The 19,278-nt window shown below is 42.8% G+C and overlaps 1 non-coding gene and 1 pseudogene across 1 annotated transcript; one reads left to right on the top strand and one right to left on the bottom strand.

The window, feature by feature from the left end:
- Positions 1-1,447: 1,447 nt before the first annotated feature.
- On the top strand, positions 1,448-18,609 carry LOC128473730 (CAP-Gly domain-containing linker protein 2-like; annotated as a pseudogene).
- LOC128476072 (small nucleolar RNA SNORA35) lies at positions 13,779-13,908 on the bottom strand. The gene has a single exon (XR_008347098.1). It is a non-coding gene; the product is annotated as a small nucleolar RNA SNORA35 (small nucleolar RNA).
- Positions 18,610-19,278: the final 669 nt, after the last annotated feature.

Raw genomic sequence — 19,278 nt, 5'->3', positions numbered from 1 at the left:
CGTTCCAGAGCGGAGTGAACAGAAGCCCAGGTGGCACGGATGGAAGCGAGTCTCTCCTCCAGATCTGGAACAGGTGAAACTGGTAATGTCCCTGGGAGAGACTGCGGGAGTCGAACAATGTCCCGAATAAAAACATCTGCCAAGGTAGAACCGTTAGGAAGCTTCTTGAGCGGAATAAAGTGAGCCATCTTAGAAAAGCGGTCAACCACCACAAGGATCACGGTATGACCCTTAGAAGGAGGCAGCTCGACGATAAAGTCCATGGCCACATGAGTCCAAGGAACCGAGGGACAGGGAAGCGGCCGCAGAAGCCCAGCAGGACGTGTGCGGCAGGACTTGTTGGCAGCGCATTTGGTGCATGATTTGGTGCAGTGGGGCCACCAAAAAGTCAGAGAAATCAGATCCTTAGTGCGCGCCACTCCAGAATGTCCCGAGGTTCTGGTGCCATGGAGCGTACGTAGTACAGGAGTACGCAAACTAGGAGACACAAATAGTCTCCCTGGAGGTAAGGAAGCCAGAGCTTGTCCTTGAGAACGGGAAATGCGATCCAGGAGGGGAGTGTAGCCACATAATCGAATGGCATCGATGACTTTGGCAGAAGGAATAATAGGTTCAGGTTCCCTACTCTCCTCCTCCGGTTGTGTGTGCATGCGAGATAATGCATCTGCCTTGGTGTTCTTTGAACCCGGACGGTTTGTCAGCACGAATGGAAATCGGGATAGGAACAAAGCCCATCTGGCCTGACGCAGATTGAGGCATTTAGCAGATTCCATGTACTGGAGGTTCTTATGATCGGTCAAAATCAAGTACAGAAGCTCCCTCCAGCAGGTGACGCCACTCCTCCAGAGCCAGGCTGACACCCACATGGGTGCACCGGTCCACTGTACGATGCTCGTTGAGAGAGTACAGCTCCAACCCCAGATTCAGAAGCATCCACCTCCAGGACGAACGGTAGGTGGGGGTTGGGATGCCGTAGCACCGGGGCCGACGTGAATCTATCCTTGAGAAGGGCAAACGCTGACACCGCCTCAGGCGACCACTCTGCGACTTTGGCACCTTTCTTTGTCAAGTCTGTTAAGGGTGCAACAATCTTGGAGTAATTTCGAAGAAAAAGCCGATAATAGTTGGCAAATCCAAGAAAACGTTGAAGAGCCTTGAGGCTCACAGGCTGCGGCCAGTCCTTGATTGCTTGTACCTTTGATGGGTCCATCATGTCGAACCCCTCAGGCGTGATAATGTATCCCAAAAACATCACTTTACGAGTCTCGAAGACGCACTTCTCTAATTTAGCAAACAGTCCGTGTTGCCGAACACAGGAATCAGGAAGGTAAACGCTATCTGGGCACTAGCACAAGGCATAGACGACCATCAGAAGGCAAGGTGTAGCTGGTCTGAGAGGTTTAAATGGGGAACCGCGGAGGAAGTCCTAATCTCCCATCATCCCATCATGACATCACTTCCGGTGTCCGTGAATCGCGACCATTTTGAGTGTGGCGTTGTCTCCCTTCATAAAGCCCTGCAGTTAGGGAGTTCGCCAGAAGCAGGACGCCGTGTACGAGGAGGTCTGCCTCTCCTGCGCGGCACTTCAGAGGATGGCAGCAGAAGTGACCGTGCGGTGGAGGGGGGTCTCCCTCTCCTTCCTGGCAGCTGCTGCTGCGGAGGTGGCCGTACGGTGGAGGGGGGTCTCCTTCTCCTTTGTGGCGGCTGCTGCGGAGGTGGCCGTGCGGTGGGGGGGTTCTCCCTCTCCTTCGTGGCGGCTGCTGCGGAGGTGGCCGTGTGGTGGGGGGGTTCTCCCTCTCCTTCGTGGCGGCTGCTGCGGAGGTGGCCGTGTGGTGGAGGGGGGTCTCCCTCTCCTTCGTGGCGGCTGCTGTGGAGGTGGCCGTGCGGTGGAGGAGGGTCTCCCTATCCTGCTCGGCGGCTGTTGCGGCAGCGTGGGAACCGGGGACAGGTGAGTAACACATATGAATTAATATTTACTAATAACTTTGTATTAAAACTTAGTTTGAGAAACACTGTGTTTGGGTTCTTGTAGCTTTTATTATTATGTCAGTAAAATAAGAAGGTGAATAGAGAGAGGCCATTGCGATAAAGAGATGAAAGTGTAAATTGTACGTTTTTTATTACATTATTTAAAATTTTAAAAAAATTGCATTTTTTTATCCAATTAATCGAAAAAATAAATCGCCCAACTAATCGATTATTAATATAATCGTTAGTTGCAGCCCTAGACACAACTACCTTAAATTGAATACAGCAGGAATGAACAGTTTATTGTTGTAAAACATGGACTCATATAGCCACAGAACTTAATTAACATAAATTAACAATGATAAACAGGTACATGTAGACAACCCAACCTTTAATCCCCTTTAGCTACTGAATCTCGTCCTGGCAGCAATCCTGTTAATAGGATTAGTTTACACAATGGAGTTCCTGCCTGTTTGGCAGCCAGGCTGGAGCCATCTCTGAGTACCTTGGGCCCCTGTATGACAGGTCATTCTGTCACAGTATGTTTTACAGTGAAGAACTGCTATATTTTCTCTTTTTGGGTTTTCCAATGTAGGGGTTCTGTCACAATAAGGGAAAATGTATCAAGATCCAAAAAGAAGTCTGAAATGGCTCTTTAACCTCTAGGTATTTGCAATATTTTGTGCTTTTCTTGTAGGATTACAATATGTCACACACACATTGACTAGGTACACCTTTTCACTAATTTGCACCCAGTGCATTATTTGTTTCCTGGATGAAAAAGATATTGTTAGACAATTACCGAAAGTTTTCCTCCCCAGATACATTGTATAATATGGTAAAGCCATGCCTGTCACTGCTTGACTGGAAATCAGTGAAAGACCAGCATGCTGTAAAATCCATCAACGTTATCATAGCTAATGCCATTTCTTTTTTTTTTCACTATGTGAATATAGCTGGGGCAACAACTTTCTTCTCTTGCATATTGTGTCATTATTCTTCTCTACTCAAATTTGGTGGGGGGGCAAAAGGGGGGAAATGAATAATCTAGGGGGGGCAATTGCCCCACTGCCTCCCCCCCTGTAGCGACGCCTATGGAGAGGAGGACTAACCCCCACACCACATTTCATCTGATCCCCTCAATCCTTTGGATATTTGTGATATTTCTTTTCCTATCCCTACTTCCTTTTCCACAGGTACCATTCCTACCATAATACCAACATTTTTGTGCCCCTGTGACTGTTTACATGTTTTGTCATGACAGCTATTGCTTCTTTCTAATATTATTTCACATGAATGTATAAATGATTGTTGGTGCCGTGCTGCAACACAGTAGAGTACTTTCATGGTGTACAGTTTTTAGTATTACTGACACTACACATGTTATGTCTGCATATTGTCACAAACTGGGTCCATACAGACGAGTGTAATGACCCAGAGTGCCCAAAGATGGAGTGCAGGAGTTATTGCGCAGTAGCGGAGTAGGACAGGGCCTGATGCCCGAGTGGGCATCTAGGGTTTTACAGCCACATACCAGCGTCCTGATATAGCATCTGATGTTAACCAGAATTTGGAGATATCCTGCAGGCACCTGCAGGCTGGGAGTATGGAAAGCTAAGCAGAGTACAGGAGAAACATAGCAAGCAAGGGGAACAGAGAAAGAAGCAAGGGACAGCGAGACCAAGCAAGAAACATAACCAGACAAGATATACATAATACAGGGTACCACAGGGAACAAGACAAGGAATACTCAAGATCTGACATGAACAGGACACCCCTCTACTGGGGATACAGGACAGGACACCCCTCTACAGGGGATACACGTTACATAACAGACTGACACACATAAATACAGGAACTAGCCTAGGACTGTATGACAACTATTGGAAAATCTGTCACATCTTATGGCCATAGTATGCTTAGCCCACCACTACGCCAACGTACTCCAATGAGGGTGGGTCCTAACGCTAAACCCTGCTTACTGAATCACTAATAAACTGAAACCAAACATTGAATCTAAACCTTTAGACTGATGACTGAGACAAACAGAACACGTGGGTGGGGTACACCTTATAAAGGGAACAGAGCTAAAGCAAAGAGCAAGACTGGAATCAAGGAATCAGAAGTACAGGACAGAGCATAGGAAAATCCAGGAATGGATTACGGCAAAGAGAGAACTGTAGCAAGGACTAGGGAAACTAAAGACATACAGCACTGCAGCCTGGATGAGGCCTGACACATATACTTGGTATGGCTGTTGATGTTTGCCCTTGAGCTACAATAAAGTGTTTTAGCTCTATGTATTGTTTTTTTTAATAAACACAATCAAGCCTATACTGACCCCTTTAGAATAACATGGACTGAGTGGGCACTCACTGGTTTCACTGGTCACCCTTCCCCATAGCATAATGCCAAGCATCAACTGGATTTATGTAGGATAAACTACTCCCTAAAAAAACTATATCACTTTGCTACAGCAGTGAGTAGCAACAAAGTTCTACTGGGACCCTGGAAGAAAAAGCGCAACCTGGCAACCCGGTTTTCCATCACACGTGCATTCTATATATCAAATCATCGCCCCCTCAGCCATAAGGCGAGAGGACCACATGTTCCCATTCTCACAGGTATTCGCTTGATTTTATCTAAAAGGCTGAGAGACTCCGTTTGTCCCCAACTCACTAAAATCTCACTCTAGAACACAGTGATGCAGAAACTCGGTTCTGCATTCCTGATAACAGTATGTGTGATCAGCTGTCAGTGGGTTACCAGAGACCCCAGCAGGGTCTGTGCAGAGTGTGCAGAGTGTCTAATGCAGGCGCCAGCATTCACACCACCTAAACACTTATTCTGGGAAGGAGCTAGGCTGTCATAGAATGCAAAAGCTCAGGATGTCCTATTAAATCCTTGTGGTAGTGTGTTCATGTTTTACAGGACACAACACTAACTCCTAAAGTCATAAAGGAGTAATCAAACACTGGCAATGACATATGGGCCCTGTAGGGTCACTTGTGTATCCAACAGTCCACATACATTTGGTTATATAGTGGAGCTAGAGGGCAAGAAGAACACCACAAAAGTCTAAAGTGCATATGATGGCTGGAGTGTCCCTTTACAAGGACATGGCAAATATCATATGCAATTTAATACATATGACAACTGAGTGTCCACTTTAAATTAATGTGTTTTTCTTACCCCTTGCAAATACATGGAGTGATTCATTAGAGCTGCCCCTATACATTTGCTCTCTTTTTCTGAACTCTACCTCTGTGGCTTGCATAAGATGCATTTGACCAAACACATCTCTTACTTACCAGTGCACAGCCAAAGGTGGTGGTAAAAACTGATGGAGTTATGGGCAGTTTGCTGCAGTGTTTTTACAAGACAAATTATTTTTATTTGTTTATTTATAGGTAAAACATGCATTAGATAGTAAAAAGCTGTGAATGGAGATATATGAGACATTAAACTATTTCCTTAATCTTAATCAATGTATCCTTCTGATTTCTAAAAAACCTGTCTGGCACCATAGTTTAACTTAAACCCCAATTATCACAGGATAATTGTAACTTCCACATAAAGGCTACAGGATTGATAAGCATGCCTATAAATGTTTGTTTGTTTGTTAATATTGCCTTGCTTGTTGCACACAGGTTCTCCATTGCATAAACAGGGATCTACCTCTTCAGTTGGTGCAGAAAAATCAAGTTCAAAGATCACTGAGGTTGGAGATGAGTTCTTGGGAGACTTTGTGGTTGGTGAACGTGTATGGGTCAATGGAGTAAAGTCTGGAGTGGTACAATACTTGGGAGAAACCCAATTTGCCCCAGGACAGTGGGCAGGAGTTGTTCTGGATGACCCAGTAGGAAAGAATGATGGATCGGTTGGTGGAGTTCGCTATTTTGAATGTCAACCATTACAGGGGATTTTTACTCGTCCATCCAAGTTGACTCGCCAGCCTGTGGCAGATGGTGCAGGAAGTGATTCTCATTCTGTGGAATCATTGACTACACAAAACTTGTCCCTGCATTCTGGAACTGCCACCCCACCTCTAACTACACGCATCGTTCCACTCCGAGAAAGTGTGCTAAACAACACTATAAAAACAGGAAATGAATAGGGATCAAATCTTTCAGACAGTGGGTCAGTTAAAAAAGGTGACAAAGATTTACGGATTGGAGATCGTGTTTTGGTGAGTCAAGATTTCCAGAAATATGTCATTTAGTGGAATGAATATATGTTCCATAGTGTCAATATGATTTCATTGAGGAATATTATGAATAAGTATCTGGGAGGCTTTTATTGAAATGAGATATTTTGCATATGATTTAAACAATGACACATTGACCTCAGACTCCTGGAGTAATGTACATTTAACCTGTATTTTATTCAAAAGCATAGGCTTGAAGAGTCGATTCTGCTACTGATATTCTAATAATGTTGTACTGTAGTCATTCTTAAATTTTGGTCCATTGACCTTTGCAAGGTGGTCCTTATGATGATTTAGGGATTGTTACAGAGTTTGAAAGTTTATGTGCACATAATCCAAAGTGAGAACAATATTTTAAAGACAGAAGATTTTAGGTACTCACAGGCACCCACAAAGGCAAGAGGCCAAAGACCGGTCATGGGTATTCATAAGTTAGCATCTAGGTAACATATATACAAGATATTTCTTAAAACCTCTATGGATATAGGGTGTTCGGTCAGGTCTCTTTAAATGGGCCTGGGTAAGCCTTAAGAGTCTTTTGTTTCACTTATCTTTTGAACCGAGATATTGGTGTATCTACTGTAGCACCATTGCCCCTCACTTTAACTACCATTATATTTATTTTACATTAAAAAATATAATGGTTATCTCAAATTGTGCCTATGTGGTACAAAATGCAAACAATAAATGATATGCCTCAGATTGGGATTGTTTTACTTGAATAAAACGCATACAAAATATCATGATACCTTTCTATCTGCTCTTTGGATGACCAGATTTGACTTTTCTGGTAATAATAGTACCAGTAATCATTCATAAAGCACATTTAAAGCGTAATATGTGCTGGTTTGCCGTTATTAGCCTATAGCTAATATAGGCCAAATTCTTAGTGTTCTTTTTTAGGTTCACAGTTACTATTTGGCTCACAAATCCCTTTGTCTCTCATCCTATCCTTGATGTCTCTCTTTCCTAGGAGCTCAGAATATTTGATGGATATGAGTGTATCACATTGTTCTACAACCCTTAAAGTTACAACGTGTAAAGAAATGTGTTCACAAACTAAATTATAAATCAAATCCAGTGTTTATATTAGTCAGTAGGTCACAGTCACATAAATAGCATTAGTAAAGATTTGCTCCTTTTCCCTCTATCCATACCCCTAAAGCAAGTGTCTTTCTTTGGTCATTTTGAATGTAAGGGGGTATTTTTTTCAAACATTGAACAGCTTATAACTAGTCCTTTGGAGGGAGGGGGTCTTTTCAGTCTGCTGTATTCTTTAACAAATTATAGCTCTATTTGTGTGATAATACATTAGGAGTGGGAAATAATAAGTGAATGTGGAAATGTTGCTGTACCTGGGCCTGTGGCTGGTAGGACTGGATTCTTAACTATGGTACTGCCCCAGCAGCATACCTGGTCCTGTGGTGTGTGGTCAATGGATGGATACGTGGGGCTGCTCTCGGTCTTAGTAGAAAAACGTGTGCCCTAAAGTGCCAAGGCCGCTAGGTCATCCCCAGTCTGGCCCTGAACGTGGCATTTATGTCAATATATAAAATAAGACTTGGGGACACACTGGCACCAGAAGCCATACTCTGAAGCCATGTCAATAATATCATGAGAAAATGGGAAATGATCTAGACTTACACTGAACGGATTAAACATTATTACCTTTATGCACTCATTTTAATGATAGAAATACAATGAATTAGCAGTTTCAGCATGTGTTGCAAGCACATTGTCTTTGTTTCCTCTTAGCTGTAAGGACAGTCCTTTTTTAAACGATCCAGCTGAACAATGTGCGGCAAGGCATCCACATTTATTTAATTTTAATGCGGTATCCTCTTACTCTTAGCTGAGAGCAAATCATCCTAACACTATGGTCTCATTAGCCACATCAAAAAGGTATTGAGAATTAAACTGTTAGCAGATTCTGTCACTTCTTAACTTTGAAACTGTACAAAGCCGAGACTGTCAATCTGTGCGCATAATCTCTGCAAGACGTTACTGTGCTTTTGTGTTGGTGTGATAATAGTACAGACAGCAATTATAATGCCTTTGTCTCCAGCCTGCTAAAGTATTTGTAGTTCTACCTAAGAGTCAACCAAAATCTTAAAGTTTATCTAAAATTCTGAGTAGGTAATTACAATTTTTCTCCAACCTTCTTACTATAATTAGCAAAAGGAACGGAAATGTATTGTTTAAGCTCCTTCAGTGTTTCCTTCATATATACATATCCCAAATGTCCCTCTTTTGGACCCAAGCCAACAGCCATGCTTCAGACCATACCCGCTAAATCGAAAGTGTCCCTCTTTGGCTTTAGTGGAAAAGATATATAGTTAAGCTATACATTGACAATGTAACTGGCAAGGTGGATGTACAGGTCCACAAGACTGATGAAAGTTGGTAAGGGGTAAGCATGAATATGTAACTCATTACAAGGTCTGAGTCAATAATCCACGTGATTATTTGGAAATAATTATTTGAAAGTGTTTGGAACATGCACTGTATGTGTAAATGAAAAAACAAATTGTTTAGCGCTTTGCATCATACATCATTGTTTAGTAAATCACATTTGACACAGAAAGGCACCTGGTTGGAAGTTTAAATTCACAATTTGATACCTTTTTTAAGGGTTTTTTGTGACTGACTGTAATGTGTGTTTTATACACAAGAATTGACTTTGTTGTATTCTAAAAAGTTTCAGTATATTTCCTTTTGTCGTGTACAATAAAATGACAAATAAAACCAACATGATTCTCTACATACTACTACACACTGCTTTTGCTAAAGTTTACTGTGTGTTATTAATATTAAACTAAATGGCTGCGTACAAGATATTTTAATGAACATCTTAGTTTCAATTTTAAGAACACGTTTGACTTGAATTAGCTACTTTCTATATGTGTTTTGTGTCTGATTTATCCAACTCTCTCATTATTATAATGCCAATTTTATTTAATATTCAATGGCATTAAAGCTGTTAATTTCCCTTAATCATGGCTTGCAGGTTGGTGGTACAAAGACCGGAGTGGTTCGCTACGTGGGAGAGACGGATTTTGCAAAGGGTGAATGGTGTGGAGTTGAGTTAGATGAGCCTTTGGGCAAGAACGACGGTGCAGTGGCAGGAACCAGGTATGCCGGGAACATAGTAAATCATTCTCACCAGGTTTTTCACATATCACACGTACACTTGTTTGCACAGGTATGTTGTCTGGTCAAAAACTAAACATAATATAATTTCTATTAATGCATTTATAATTGTTAAGCAAGCATACACTGCAAAATGGGTCTAGATTTTAAAAATCTACTTGCATAAATGCGTTGGCTTAATTAAGAAGAAGTACAAATCCAAGCCAGGAACATATCTAAGTAATAAGGAATGAATATACCAGGGAACAATACAGAGGAAAAGTAAATAAACATCCTTTGAATTAAAAAAAAAATAGGTCAGGCTGTCTTCTCCCTTAAGCGGTTAAGTGCAACAACCGAAGTAAATACCAGGCTGTATATCAAAAGAGACTTTAATTGAGTGGGTTGGGCCAAAGCTTTCATGTTTTTTACATCAAAAATTTGACCCTGCCATCTGAATGTCGCAGCTGGAATCGAGACTCATCAGACCAGGCAACGTTCTTCCACTCTTCCATTGTCCAATTTTGGTGAGCCTGTGTGAATTGTAGCCTCAGTTTCCTGTTCTTAGCCGACAGGAATGACACCTGGTGTGGTCTTCTGCTGCTGTGGCTCATCTGCTTCAAGGTTCGACGTGTTGTGCATTCAGAGATGGTATTCTGCATACCTTGGTTGTAACGAGTGGTTATTTGAGTTACTGTTGCCTTTCTGTCATCTCGAACCTGTCTGCCCATTCTCCTCTGACCTCTGACATCAACAAGGCATTCTCGTCCACACAACTGCTGCTCACTGGATATTTTCTCTTTTCTGGACCATTCTCTGTGAACACTAGAGATGGTTGTGCTTGTAAATCCCAGTAGATCAGGAGTTTCTGAAATACCCAGACCAGCCCGTCTGGCACCAACAACCATGCCACGTTCAAAGTCAGTTAAATCCCCTTTCTTCCCCATTCTGAGTTATTATGGAACTATATTGATAAAGCTGCCTTTTCAGGCTGAAATTGTAGTTAGAAGTGTTTTTTGGTTACACGTAAAAGAGAAATTGCCCTGATGAAGAAGAAGAAGAGGTTATTGTAGGAGGTTGCGCTGCCAGACATGATTGCACTTAGTCTGATAATGACCTGTAGTGTAGCAGAATAGAGTAGCGCAAAATGAATTTCCTAGACCCAGTTAAGGGTAATGTTCATGCTATACCATACAAAGACATTTAAGACAATTGTATGCTTTCAACTTTGTGGCGCCAGTTTGGGGATGGCCTTTTCTTGTTCCAGCATCACTGTGTCCCTTTCATGGATTCACAAACTTAGTCAATTAACCCCATTGAACATCTTTGGGGTGAATTTGAACACCGATTGTGAGCCAGGACTTCTTGTCCAACATCAATGCTAAATGCTCTTTTGATTAAATGGACACAAATTCCCACAGACACACTCCAAAACCTTTTGGACAGGCTTCTCATTGCATTTGGGAAACAGCCAATACAGACGAGATGTACCGTATTTGCTCGATTATAAGACGAGGTTTTTTTCAGAGCAAATGCTCTGAAAAATACCCCTCGTCTTATAATCGGGGTCGTCTTCTAATCAGACCTCAAATAGAGGTCTGATTAGGAGACTAAGATCCAGATCCCCCGCACCGCTGCAGGGGACCTGGATCCTCCTGTCGTCGCCCCCCCACACACACACACTTACCGGTGCTTCCGGAGGTGAAGTTGGCAGCGGGGGTTTGTATGCGTCCGTCGCAAATACCTTCCCCGACTGTCAGAGATCAGAGTTCAAGAGTTCCTGATCTCTGACAGCCGGGGAAGGTATTTGCGACGGACGCATACAAACCCCCGCTGCCAACTCCACCTCCTTCCGGCTGCCGCGGAATGAGACGTCAACCCGCTGGCCCGGCAATACAGCAGGAAATTGGAAGCACCGGTAAGTGTGTGTGTGTGTGTGTGTGTGTGTGTGTGTGTGTGTGTGTGTGTGTGTGTGTGTGTGTGTGTGTGTGTAGGGCATTTCTGGAATGCTTTACACCCCTATATGCCACTCTGGCACTTAGGGGGTTAAAAGGCATATTATGGGGCAGAGTGGCATATAGGGAGGTATAAGGCATTTCAGGAGGCAGAGTGGCGTTAAGGGGGCATTTAATAGTGCACTCTGCCTCCTGAAATGCCTTATACCTCCCTATATGCCACTCTGCCCCATAATATGCCTTTTAATCCCCTAAATGCCAGAGTGGCATATAGGGGTATAAGGCATTTCTGGAGGCAGAGTGCTCTATATAATGCCTTTTAACTCCCTTAATGCCACTCTGCCTCCTGGAATGCTTTATACCTCCCTATATGCCACTCTGCCCCATAATATGCATTTTAACCCCCTAAATGCCAGAATGGGATATAGGGGTATAAGGCATTTCTGGAGGCAGGGTGGCACATAGGGGGTCAAAAGGCATACCATGGGGCACAGTGGCATATAGAGGGTTAAAAGGCATATCATGGGCCACAGTGCCATATTGGTGTGGCAAGCCTGGGGGCAGATGTGCGTAACTGGGGGACAGGTTGGAAAATACAAGAAATAAAAACAAAAAAAAAATATTTTTCTCAATCATAGCTTTTATTAAAAAAAATAGTTTACATGAATTAACATTTCCTGGTAAAACTTTTTTCCTTTAGGGTCGTCTTATATTCAGGCTTTTTCTTTTTTTCCTAAGTTAATATTCAGATTTTGGGGGGTCGTCTTATAATCAGGGTCGTCTTATAATCGAGCAAATACGGTACTTTGAGAAAAAAATATTAAGCTGATGGTCGAGATGCGTGTTTTAACATCAGAGAAGCCCAACACAAAGAAGTTCATGGGTAATTTTGTATTCAGTGGCGTGACATTTTCCATGCAGATGGACATTACATGGTGACAGAATAATACTATTTGCTTTAAGTGGAAAAGATTCCTTCGTGGAGAAACACTGCATATGTTGTAATGGGTGGGTATCCTAAAACAGCTTGTTTATGTCTTTTGGCAGTCTTTGATATACAGCCTGTACTCACTGGAACTTTATTTTCCATAAACATACCGTATATATAAGGGACTAAGGTACTAAATGTATTTAAAATACTTCCCACTGGCAGATCACATGCTCTATTATGAGTAGTCATCCTCTATTCTGAGTCATCACTAGTTTTGTTAATATATAATGAAAATTCAACTAAAAGCTCAAAGGAGGATACCAGAGAACACACAACTCACTATTATATAAGAATTAAAGCATTTATGATGTTTGATCTTTTTTACTTGACTGAAGATGTCATCAGTTGTTGGCAAATATCCAAAGGGAATGAAGTGTAAACATGGAGTACACTTATGCTTACTATATATTTAACTTTAAAGATGATGGGAGTTATAGCCTTCAAATAGACATTGCTATTTCATATAGGACTCTGGGACTTGGTTACTTTTGGTTATAGTATGCCTCCATGACAGCAGTTGTGTATAATTTGATGGAATAGTTTTGTAGCGTGCTTACTGTCTAGACCAGTGATGGGCAACCTTTTTGGCGTGGTGTGTCAAAAATCGGCAAAAAATCAAGCATAACTCGCGTGGTGTGTCACTTCGACAAAAAAACATAATTTTGCGCAATTTATAGTTTAACCCCTTCGTGACAAAGGCTGATTTTACTTTTTGTACCCTTTGTGACAATGGCTGTTTTATCGTTTCTGCGGTGTTTGTGTTTAGCTGTAATTTTCTCTTAACCCATTTACTAAACCCACACAAGTTATATATTGTTTTTTTCAGGACAAGAAGGGCTTTCTTCAGACACCAAAATTTTTTTCATATGATGTAATTTCCTATAATAAAAATAATAAAATATGACGAAAAATTGAAAAAAAACCACATTTTCTCACTTTTATTTGAAAAATCTTTTATTCATCATAAAAAACTACTGAAAAAACCTGCTAAATAGATTCTACTATTTGTCCCGAGTTTAGAAATACCCAATGTTTTTATGTTTTTTTGCTTTCTTCTACACGTTATGGGGCAATAAGTACAAGTAGCGTTTTGCTAATTCAAAACCATTTTTCTCTGAATCTGGTAATTCTGTCTCTATGTGGTATTTGGGGCATCTTTGAAGCCAGCAAATTAAATTTACCCCACCAAACCATATATTTTTGAAAACTAGACACCCCAGGGTATTTTAGATGCTGATAGTTTAACCCTTTCCATGCACTAATCCTACCACCAACCCTTGTCAAAGTTTGGGATAGTAATTGTTTTTGGTGTTTTTTTTCCACATACTTTGTACTTCAGGTGTGAAATTACAGCTCCTGGTATATGTTGCTGTCACACAACACCCCGATATGTGTCCAGCAACATCTCCTGAGTACATTGATACCCCACATGCATGGGTTTGTCAGATTGTTTGGGGGCAAAAGGGCCACATTTGGAACATGAGCAATTCAAGTTCAGTAGGAATTTTACATCTGGGTAAAGAAAAATGCTTGTACCCAACTATCAGTAGGGACAGGTTACAAGAAAGCCTGGCCTATCTCCAAGAAGGGATTTGATCTAGCACCTTAAGTGGTCCCTCATGCCACGGAATGGACACAGGGTTCACTTGACAGTGCAAATAAAAACGCTTAAAAATGGTGGAGCAAATAAAAGCTAAAAAACAGTAAATGTAACAAAAAATAAAAAAAAAATACAAAAATGGAGCAGGAACAAAAAAAAAATTAAAAATGGGAAACTGTGTGATACAGCTTGAAGCAGTCACCGACACAGAGTGCAGGTTTTCCAGGGCAATCTGGACAGTAAAATGTGGTGTCCTTTCTTTGCCCCCTGCTGTAGCATACCCTGCATCTCTTTTGGGGATTCTGCTTCTTTGCTGTAGGGGGGATTTTAAAAATAAAATGGGTAGCCCCAATTCTGTTGGTTCCCATCACTACTTGGGGACCAGGTGCATCACGGTACAAGATACCTGAAATTACTTCGAGCTGAAACTGCAAAAAAGACAGCTTCAGCCCAGTGTCTGCTTTTTTGTGCAGCAAAAAAGCGTTATAGGTTGCAATTTGCATTAGATAAATTGCAACCTTCTTGTACCAGGCCTTTGTCTTCCTCATAATGAGGTAGGGCTGTAGGAGTTGATCTGACAGATCAACTCCACCCATGTGCTTGTTATAGGCCCTGATGCACACTGGCTTTCTAGTGACCCCAGCTCTGCCACGGACAGAAACCTCCACGGTTCTTTCATCGTGGATGGTGCTCAGCATGCACACCTCTTTTCTGTCCTTGAACTTCAATGCCAAAAGCTCCTCTTGGCGTAGAGCTGAGGTCTCCCCCTTTCCTAGCCGGGTTCGTACCAGGCGTTGTGGGAAACCCAAGCGGTTCTTTTTTATAGAACCGCAAGCTACCGTATCGAAACAATACAGCAGCTTGAACAAAGGGACGCTTGTATAGAAGTTATCTACATACAAGTGGTAGCCTTTGTTCATAAGGGGGAATATTAGGTCCCAAACAATCTTGGCACTGGTGCCCAGATGATCTGGGCAACCTGGAGGGTCAAGGTAGCTATCCTTACCCTCGTATACCCGGAAGGCATGAGTATATCCTGTCTCGCTCTCGCAGAGCTTATACACCTTCACTCCATACCTGGAGCGCTTGGAAGGAATATACTGCTTGAATCCCAACCTTCCTTTATATTTCATTAGGGATTCATCCACGCAGATATTCTTTCCAGGTGTATAAACCTCTGGAAACCTGGCAGCGAGATGGGTAATCAGGGGGCGGATTTTGTACAGCCTATCAAACTGGGGGTCCTCCTTAGGGGGGCACAGGCTGTTGTCGCTAAAATGCATGAAACGAAGAATCATTTCATACCTTTGCCTAGTTATAGTTTGGGCAAAAATGGGGGTACTAAAGATGGGGCTGGTGCTCCAGTAGGAGCGGATGGAGGGCTTTTTTATAATGCCCATTAACATTGTGAGTGCCCAGAATTTAAGAAATTCTGGCACGTCAATGGGAGTCCATGGCTGTTTTGCCCAAAAAGAATTAGGGCTAGCAGCACGGTGCTGCTGGGCATAAATGTTTGTTTGTGTGACAATGTCTCCCAAGACATCGTCTCCCAAAAAAACCTGCACAAATTGCAGTGGAGTGAATCCTGTAACATCAATATTGATGCCAGGAATTCCAGAAAAAGGAGGGATAGCTGGCTTGTACCTATTAGGCGCTACCCATGCCTCTGGTGCACTGCCACGACTACGTGTGGCAGGCGTCCTAACAGCCACAGATACATCACTAGATGTATCTGTGAACTGACCAACGTCAAAATCTGACGCTGTATCAGTGGCCTCAGAATCTGTGGCCAAAAAGGCATACGCCTCCTCAGCCGTATACCGCTGCATGGTAAGAATTGCAGCAAAAATAGTGGGGAAGGAAAGGGTTAATGGCTATAATAAAAAAAAAAAAAAAAACTAAAAAAAAGTAAAAAAACCTAAAAAAAAAGTTAAAAAAAATGTAAAAAAAAAAAAAACCCCAAAAACAATTGCCACTATGCAAGATCACTGTTTATGCAGTGATCAATGGCAATGAAGGGGTTAATATTATATGGGTGGCTCTTATAAGAGCCTTTGGATCAATATATATATATTTTTATTAGGGAATACCTGAAATACCAGAACACACCGATCTGTCTCTCTCCCTCACTAGAAGCAAGTGAAGGAGGGGGGCAGATCCAATACTGATCAAAGGCAATGTTTAGAAAACATTGCCTTTGATTTATCAAATCATGATCACTCTTATGTCCATGACATCCAGCAACACCCCCCCCGATGATGTCATCAGGCTCCGCCCCCCGGCTTGATGGGCGCCGCCATCTTGAAACACCGCGTGTGTTTCGAAGACACCGGCACCGGGAAGGTAAGTTGAGCATTTAGGAAGCGATCGCGAGTCGCTTCCTTTGCTAAACAGGTGTTGCAAAGATGCCTCGATACTGAGGCATCTTAGCAACACCAGCTAAGCAAAGGAAGCGACTCGCGATCGCTTCCTAAACCCGTTTTTCGGCGGCGGGTGCCGCCATGTTTGAAAGACGTGCAGTCTTTCAAACATGTTTTTTTTTTGCTCCTAGGAGCGATCGGGGGGGGGGGCGGGAATGTTTTTTTGGTGTTGCTCAATGCCTCGATGTCGAGGCATTAGAGCAACACCGTTTGAGTGAAAAAATCGATCACGGATCGATTTTTTCACCCGTTTAAAGACGTGCCGGTCCTGGCACGTCAATTGTCATAATCGTCACGATTTTCAGTGACGTGCCCGGACCGGCAATTGTCACGAAGGGGTTAAACTATCTCCCAGCTCTGCCACTGTATGGAACAGTATAGAGTGATGGGAGTTATGATGTACTTTAGAGCATAATTATATAATGAAAAATACATTGGAAATGGTACAGCATAACACCCATCACTCTCACACACTTACCAATCCACACGTATATACCAATCCACACGTATATACCAATCCACACGCATACCAATCCACACATATATACCAATCCACACACATATACTAATCCACACACATACCAATCCCAACATACCAATCCACACACATACACCAATCCACACACATACACCAATCCACACACATACACCAATCCACACACATACACCAATCCACACACATACACCAATCCACACACACACCAATCCACACAGATACCCCAATCCACACACATACCAATCCACACAGATACCCCAATCCACACAGATACCCCAATCCACACACATACCAATCCACACACATACACCAATCCACACACATACACCAATCCACACACATACACCAATCCACACACATACACCAATCCACACACATACACCAATCCACACACATACACCAATCCACTCTCACTGTATGCTTTCCTACCTTTCCTCTTTTCTCCTTACAGCTCCTTTTCCTGCTCTTCGCTCCTCTTCTTCTTCAGTTCTTCTGTCTTCTTCCGAGGGCACGGGGTTCAGAGGGCACGGACAGCGGTGGGCGCGGCTTCAGTGTTGTGCGCCGGGATCTGACAACAAACCCCGGCGCACAACAGCTGTTGCCGCGCGGATCGCAAGGGAGCGGTATCGGAGGTCTTTAACAGACCTCCGGCTCCCTTGAGTGATTTTAAGCCGGGTTCAAGGGAGATCCTTGAACCGGCTTAAAATCACTCAAGGGAGCCGGAGGTCTGTTAAAGACCTCCGATACCGCTCCCTTGCGAGCCTGCTCCTCATTACTGTCCGTCTCTGGAGGGGTGCCGGGTGCCGGCAAGTTGGCACCCCCCTGATAAGCGGCACCCGGTGCGGACCGCCCCCCGCTAGGTACGCTACTGCACGTGGCGCCCCCCCCCCGTTCCTCCAGCACAGATTCTTTCATCCTCGGCGGCCGTGCAGGAGCCGAGGATGAATCGCATGAAATCCTGCGCGTGTCACCCCAAATGGCTACGCGTGTCAGCACTGACACGTGTGTCATAGGTTCATTATCACTGGTCTAGACAATATTTTATAGTGGATAATATGGTGAGAGTATTGCAGAGTTAATTGAAAATGCAATACTGTCAGGTTGTTACAGTCTCAGCTCAGCTTGAGATGCCGCATGCCTAATTTGTAGAGTTCCTTAGAAGTTATCAGTCATCTCCTGAGGGAACCATCCTTCCAGAATCTAGGATTCTATATCCACAGACCTTATGAGCCTTCTACGTGTGGAGCGGCTCTGCTTGGCAGTATGCTCAAATGTAAAAAGCATCTTAATAAAGCCAAAGAGTATTGACTACTATTAGCTAGCATTGTATGGAACTTCGGTAGCTATTGTGGCTGTTTTCAAGGCAGCTGCATATTAGCCATTGGTATGTTGTTTTTTCTAGCCCAAACTACACCATATCATAGAATTGCCAAAGTGGTGGTGGTTGAGAGGCAAAGCCATCCAAAACTTCCCCTTTAAAATGAAGTAACTGTAATGGTGAATGCAATGGTAGCTATAATGTTTTCCCAGCTCTTGCTTGGTAAACCTATTCTCACTCTGCAAGTGAATGTATAGCAATGATGACTTTACTTTTACATTTTCCAGGTACTTTCAATGTCCACCAAAATTTGGCCTTTTTGCTCCTATTCACAAGGTGATCCGTATTGGGTTCCCATCAACAAGTCCTGCCAAGGCCAAGAAAAGCAAGAGGATGGCAATGGGTGTGTCGGCACTGACACATAGCCCTAGCAGCTCTTCCATCAGTTCTGTAAGCTCGGTGGCATCATCCGTAGGTGGCAGACCAAGCAGAAGTGGCCTAGTAAGTAATCTGTCCTGTTCTTAAGTTTCTACCTACTAGTTATACATTTTTGTATTGCCCACAAAATATGTGGAAAAGTGAGTTTCAGTTTGTACCCTGGAACCTGGAAAAATACTGCATTATATGTTTTTTCTTTTTTAATAATTGTTTTATGTACCGTATTTGCTCGATTATAAGACGACCCCCCAAAATCTGAATATTAACTTAGGAAAAAAAGAAAAAGCCTGAATATAAGACGACCCCAAAGGAAAAAAGTTTTACCAGTAAATGTTAATTCATGTAAACTATTTTTTTTAATAAAAGCTATGATTGAGAAAAATATTTTTTTTGTTTTTATTTCTTGTATTTTCCAACCTGTCCCCCAGTTACGCACATCTGCCCCCAGGCTTGCCACTCCAATATGGCACTGTGGCCCATGATATGCCTTTTAACCCTCTATATGCCACTGTGCCCCATGGTATGCCTTTCGACCCCCTATGTGCCACTCTGCCTCCAGAAATGCCTTATACCCCTATATCCCATTCTGGCATTTAGGGGGTTAAAATGCATATTATGGGGCAGAGTGGCATATAGGGAGGTATAAGGCATTTCAGGAGGCAGAGTGCTCTATTAAATGCCCCCTTAACGCCACTCCAGAAATGCCCTATGCCCCCATTTAACACACACACACACCCTATACCCCCATTTAACTAA

The sequence above is a fragment of the Spea bombifrons genome, chromosome 2 (genome assembly GCF_027358695.1).
Source record: "Spea bombifrons isolate aSpeBom1 chromosome 2, aSpeBom1.2.pri, whole genome shotgun sequence".
NCBI lineage: Eukaryota > Metazoa > Chordata > Amphibia > Anura > Pelobatidae > Spea > Spea bombifrons.
The sequence above is the reverse complement of the archived record's forward strand: the minus strand, read 5'-3'. Positions and strand labels throughout refer to the sequence as shown.